We start from the raw sequence: 7,124 nt of genomic DNA on the forward strand, positions 1-7,124 counted from the left end.
TATCGGATATTCCGATGACAAATTTATCTTTTATTAGACTTTCTTTTAATGTGCTAAATTCGCAGGAGTTGCTTAGGTTGGTTATCGCCGTAACATACTCTTCAAATTCCTCATCGGAATTTTGTTGTCGCGAAAAGAAATTATACCTTTCAACGGATAAGTTTTTTAATGGGTTAAATTTAGCATCAAATTTATCAATTACTTCTTTGAGAGTGGCAGTCTTTCTATCTACTGAGAAAGAATTAAATATTGTCAAACCTTGATCTCCTAGTAAATTAAGGAATATGGCCACCTTTCTCGTCTCTGGGAAGTCGTCTAACTTGTTGGCTTCAGTATAAATTTCAAATTTTTGCTTCCAGATCTTCCATCTTTCTGGAACTTGACTGTCAATTTTTAGCGGTTTTATGGACCCAATAATGGAAACTTCTTTTTCGTGGCGTTCTTCGTCTTCAGACTTATCACCATCTTCTGACACCATGTTTTATTTATAATGGAAACTGCAGACTTGTTATATTAGGTAGTTTATTTCAGGAAGCCATCTTCAGAATGCTTACAAGATTCTCAATACAAATCTAATCATAGACACATATAAAACTAAAACCATAGACAATACGGCCAGTATGAATCATTATTGTTTGTCCTTGTCATAGTTTCACTTTTCCACCGCTGCCACAACCGAGGTTGTGGCAAACAAATAAGTACGTGACATGTCATGTTTGTTCGTTGCTTGTTTAATTATCGTTGTTTTGTATGAAATTGTGCTTTCTCTTATGAAATATAGTGATGGTTAGCGTTTTGAATGCTTGAACTTTGATAAAATACTGGTGAATTGTTCTGTAATCGGCTGTAATAGCCGCTCTGAGCAAAAATATGAGATCATAATCTTTCACACGTAAGTACGGTATTTTACACCTTCCTCTTAGCGCAATATGTGAGAATAACATCGTAAAATTACGTTACACTCAAAGCAATGTAGAATCAAACGATTTCAATAAAAATATCACAATTATTTACGCAAATTAACAAAACATTATTTATAAAATTATCCACCCAAATTACGTAGGTAGGTAGGAGTCTGAGGTCAGTCATTTTTGAACTTCTTCTTAATTTAGCTGCATAACAATCATGTTAGGGATACCAGATGAAAATATCATAATTTTATGGGTAATTTTGACCTCGAAGTTTTTTCGTACTTCTAATTCCAAAAAATAAATAAACAAATGTTGTGAAGGTTAAATGTGGTGTACATTAATTGGTGTGATTGCGATTTGTGATTTCTTTAAATTAAAACCCATAATACATTTTATTTTACGTTTTATTTACTAAACATGTTTAGTTTTGTACCACCTGCGCGAATTATAGGAGGTATTTCATTGTTTATACGCCTAAAAAGGACGGCCCATTGACATTTTATTTAACAATTTTTTAATACCGTCAAACAAGCTAACTTTGCCTCCATGGTAATCGCCCCAACGTGATATCAAATATTGGGGTAATTTTTACCAATATGGTATCCCCACGTTTATGACGTCATCTATGTCTATCCCTTACGGGCGCACGCGTATAGCTGGTCTATGTAATGCTAGGTCTATGCATGTGTCATGTCAGTTATGTCAATGTCCCAAAAATCAAGAACTAAACGCTTTATGTCATAGACCTAGCATTACATAGATGCGGTCTACCGCGTGCGCCCGTAAGGGATAGACATAGATGACGTCATAAACGTGGGGATACCATATTGGTAAAAATTACCCCAATATTTGATATCACGTTGGGGCGATTACCATGGAGGCAAAGTTTGACGGTTATCCGCCCAAATTACGTAGGTTGTTTGTGGTAATATGTCAGCTACTCAGACGAGTCTGAGGTCAGCCGTTTTTAATCTTCTTCTTAATTCAGCTGCATAACAATCATGTTAGGGATACCAGATGAAAATATCATAATTTTATGGGTAATTTTGACCTCGAAGTTTTTTCGTATTTCTAATTCCAAAAAATAAAATAAACAAATGTTGTGAAGATTAAATGTGGTGTACATTAATTGGTGTGAATAATGTGATTGTGATTTGTGATTTCATAAAATTAAAACTCATAATACATTTTATTTTACGTTTTATTTACTAAACATGTTTAGTTTTGTACCACCTACGCGAATTATAGGAGGTATTTCATTGTTCATACGCCTAAAAAGAACGGCCCATTGACATTTTATTCAACAATTTTAATACCGTCAAACTTTGCCTCCAGGGTAATCGCCCCAACGTGATATCAAATATTGGGGTAATTTTTACCAATATGGTATCCCCACGTTTATGACGTCATCTATGTCTATCCCTTACGGGCGCACGCGGTAGGCCGCATCTATGTAATGCTAGGTCTATGGTCGCAATTGACTTATGGTCGGCTATTACCCGGATTGGTAATGATTTGTTTATGCTTGTGGTGGGAATGTGTGCGTCATGTAAACATGAATATATCTTATACCTTTAAACGAGAAATTCTTGTATACATATATATGTTTATATATTTCGGAGATCTCGGAAACGGCTCTTACGATTTCGATGAAATTTACTATAGGGGTTTTGGAGGCGAAAAATCGATCTAGCTATTAGGTTTTATCTCTGGGAAAACGTGCATTTTTGAGTTTTTATATGTTTTCCGAGCAAAGCTCAGTCTCCCAGGTACTTACGTTTATAGCGGCACCTGGCGACTCTAAATTCTTTGTAGAGTTTTTTAGGACCTTATCCCTGGGTACTTATACTAGTGGCTCTATGAGCTAGGACCTTATCCCTGGGTACTTATACTAGTGGCTCTATGAGCTAGAATCTTATCCCTGGGTACTTATACTAGTGGCTCTATGAGCTAGGATCTTATCCCTGGGTACTTATACTAGTGGCTCTATGAGCTAGGATCTTATCCCTGGGTACTTATACTAGTGGCTCTATGAGCTAGGACCTTATCCCTGGGTACTTATACTAGTGGCTCTATGAGCTAGGATCTTATCTCTGGGTACTTATACTAGTGGCTCTATGAGCTAGGATCTTATCCCTGGGTACTTATACTAGTGGCTCTATGAGCTAGAATCTTATCCCTGGGTACTTATACTAGTGGCTCTATGAGCTAGGATCTTATCCCTGGGTACTTATACTAGTGGCTCTATGAGCTAGGATCTTATCCCTGGGTACTTATACTAGTGGCTCTATGAGCTAGGACCTTATCCCTGGGTACTTATACTAGTGGCTCTATGAGCTAGGATCTTATCCCTGGGTACTTATACATGAATATATCTTATACCTTTAAACGAGAAATTCTTGTATACATATATATGTTTATATATTTCGGAGATCTCGGAAACGGCTCTTACGATTTCGATGAAATTTACTATAGGGGTTTTGGAGGCGAAAAATCGATCTAGCTATTAGGTTTTATCTCTGGGAAAACGTGCATTTTTGAGTTTTTATATGTTTTCCGAGCAAAGCTCAGTCTCCCAGGTACTTACGTTTATAGCGGCACCTGGCGACTCTAAATTCTTTGTAGAGTTTTTTAGGACCTTATCCCTGGGTACTTATACTAGTGGCTCTATGAGCTAGGACCTTATCCCTGGGTACTTATACTAGTGGCTCTATGAGCTAGAATCTTATCCCTGGGTACTTATACTAGTGGCTCTATGAGCTAGGATCTTATCCCTGGGTACTTATACTAGTGGCTCTATGAGCTAGGATCTTATCCCTGGGTACTTATACTAGTGGCTCTATGAGCTAGGACCTTATCCCTGGGTACTTATACTAGTGGCTCTATGAGCTAGGATCTTATCTCTGGGTACTTATACTAGTGGCTCTATGAGCTAGGATCTTATCCCTGGGTACTTATACTAGTGGCTCTATGAGCTAGAATCTTATCCCTGGGTACTTATACTAGTGGCTCTATGAGCTAGGATCTTATCCCTGGGTACTTATACTAGTGGCTCTATGAGCTAGGATCTTATCCCTGGGTACTTATACTAGTGGCTCTATGAGCTAGGACCTTATCCCTGGGTACTTATACTAGTGGCTCTATGAGCTAGGATCTTATCCCTGGGTACTTATACTAGTGGCTCTATGAGCTAGGATCTTATCTCTGGGTACTTATACTAGTGGCTCTATGAGCTAGGATCTTATCCCTGGGTACTTATACTAGTGGCTCTATGAGCTAGAATCTTATCCCTGGGTACTTATACTAGTGGCTCTATGAGCTAGGATCTTATCCCTGGGTACTTATACTAGTGGCTCTATGAGCTAGGATCTTATCCCTGGGTACTTATACTAGTGGCTCTATGAGCTAGGACCTTATCCCTGGGTACTTATACTAGTGGCTCTATGAGCTAGGATCTTATCCCTGGGTACTTATACTAGTGGCTCTATGAGCTAGGATCTTATCCCTGGGTACTTATACTAGTGGCTTCATGAGCTAGGATCTTATCCCTGGGTACTTATACTAGTGGCTCTGTGCTGTAGACCTCGCGAGCATAACTAAAACCTAAATTAATGTATGGCTCTGCCATTTCGAATAATTTATATCAAACGAATAGACAAAAAAAAATCTATTTAATCATCGAAACTGCGCACAAAGTTTCACGAGAATCGGTTGAGAATTACGACCTGTAAAGAAGAACATCCGGACATACGAAAGCATTTTTGCCCAAGCTGAAATGGAGACCTTCGCTAACGCTCGGTCAATTATAAATGCGATAGTAACATTAGTAACTCTGTCTGTTGGTCTGTTACTCTTACTCAGCGTCTTACTTAAGCGAACAACTAGCGATTTCGTTGCGAACGCGAACGCCGTGGGCCCGCCGCGCCGCCACGCGCCGCTTCGCTTCGCGTTCGCGAGTTGTTCGCTTACGTAAGACGCTGCGTTAGACCGCTGAACCGATTTTGATAAAGTTTGTCATGAAGATAGTTTGAGGCCCGAGGAAGGACGTAGAATAGTTTTTATCAGTCATCATCATCATTCTACGCAGAAGAAGACGCAGGGAGTTAAGTATATGACGTAACTTTTATTTCTTAGTGTGTTGATTTTCCTTACCTACTGCCTTCTATATCTAAAAAGTAATAATAATAACTTAGACCTACTTGGTTTTAATGCAGGTAGTTAAATGCCAAGTTCAACTCGTAAAATTGCATACTATAAAATCCAATAAAGCAATAAAAAGTTTATTAGTTATAATTATTATTACATACGTGTATATTTTGGATTATATAATGTATTTAAGTGTCTGTTAACGTCACCATCGACCTTATGGCATTGACCTTCTCTCATTGTATTATTGGAGAGGGACAGTTCGGTGACTACATTAATTAATTAGATATACTTATAGAAGGAATAGGCTAGTACATATAAGTATTACAGTATGTACTAGTTACTTCTATATTTATTTGCTAATTAAGTGATTTTTGTAACATGAACAACAAGATGATAATCCGCAAACCTTTGTAACGCAAAGCGAAAAACTCGCGAACGCGAAGCGGCGGCGCGGCGCGGCGGGCCCACGGCGTTCGCGTTCGCAACGAGATCGCCCACGTAGGACACCTATAGATCAAAGGATTGATTCACCCCGCGCCGCATCGCTTCGCTTCGCGTTCGCGTGTTGTTCGCCTACGTATTACGCTGCGTAATCCGTCAATAGCCGGTTTTTTGCCCATCCAGATTAGCGAGGTCCAACTGTACTAGATCTAATTGAGTATGTATGTATTGTATACCACGTTATAGCAAATAACCATACTAATGGAAGGAATGCGTTGGCAATCAATCATTGGCCACAGGTAAAAAGCGTAGACATTGTTGTTATTGTTGGCGATTTCCCATTATTTGTCAGACAAGCCCTTGCTCTGTTCTCAACTTCTCAGGCCTAATGTATGCATAATTTACTCATTCACCTGTCGTTATAATCTGCAAACCCATAGGGGTCGATTTTATGAGCGATGTTAGATTTTGATAAGTAACTAAAGGATTTCCGTTGAGTAGGAATATTTTAGTTTTTTATTTATCTATTCAATAGCCATATAATGTATGTGTACATGTTAATGTTAGACAATACAGTGAGAATCAACAAGAGAGAGGTCAAAATGTCAGAAACAAGAAAAAATCAACGTCGAAGAAGGTACTTTACGTTGACTCGTTGACTAACGATGTTAGTGTACGTGTATTGGAGGCATTTTCTATGAAAAGGGACCTTATTGTCGATGGCGCTTACGCCGCACAGCGTCGCGCGGCATTGTATTTATATCGGAGCATCGTTAAAAATGGCGTAAGTGCCATCGACAATAAGGTCCCTTTTTATACAAAATACCACATTGTATGCTTCCAAATTTTTTTTTTATTATTTTCTGGAAAATGCTTTATTGAATAATGACATTTAAGACAGCTGCTCGGCCTGTTCGATTAGCGGCGATAGAGAAGTAATATTTAATAGGTATCTAACTAAAGAAAATTAAAGAGAGACACTAGCGAGATTTTTTCACGGGTAATTGCATTTTAGGAAAAGCTCTATCTTTAATTATTAGTACCTACACCTGTCGAAAAAAATCTATGACAGACGGACAAATACCAATTTAAGGATGACTCACGTTAGACCGGGCCGTGTCCGGGCCGGAGCTTCCGGCGCCTTTTTTTCTATGACATGACAGGTGATCACGTAATGCTTTCCATAGAAAACGAAGCGCCGGAAGCTCCGGCCCGGACACGGCCCGGTCTAACGTGAGTCATCCTTTAACACCAAGAATGTTCCGTTTTGGCAATTTTCTCACGGGACACTAAAAGGTTCAAAGGTTTAAACCTGATTGATGATTATAATACATGAGAGTTTACCTATTCGGATATTTTGAAAACTTCCTTGTGACATTTACAAAATATCTGAGAAATTTTTGTTTTTGGTAACTTTCCGCATAGTGCACATCTAATCTGTACTTACAGTAGGTAATATTACAAATAGGACAATATAGTTATTTGTTATACAAGGGTGCAAAATTGTATTTTACCCGCGAGTGTGGAATTGAAACATGAGCAAGCGAAAGGATTCTATAGTTGAACCACGAGCGAAGCCAGTGGTTCTAAAATAGAATCCTGAGCGTAGCGAGTGTTTCAACA

This window comes from Cydia strobilella, chromosome 3, assembly GCF_947568885.1.
Source record: "Cydia strobilella chromosome 3, ilCydStro3.1, whole genome shotgun sequence".
Lineage (NCBI taxonomy): Eukaryota > Metazoa > Arthropoda > Insecta > Lepidoptera > Tortricidae > Cydia > Cydia strobilella.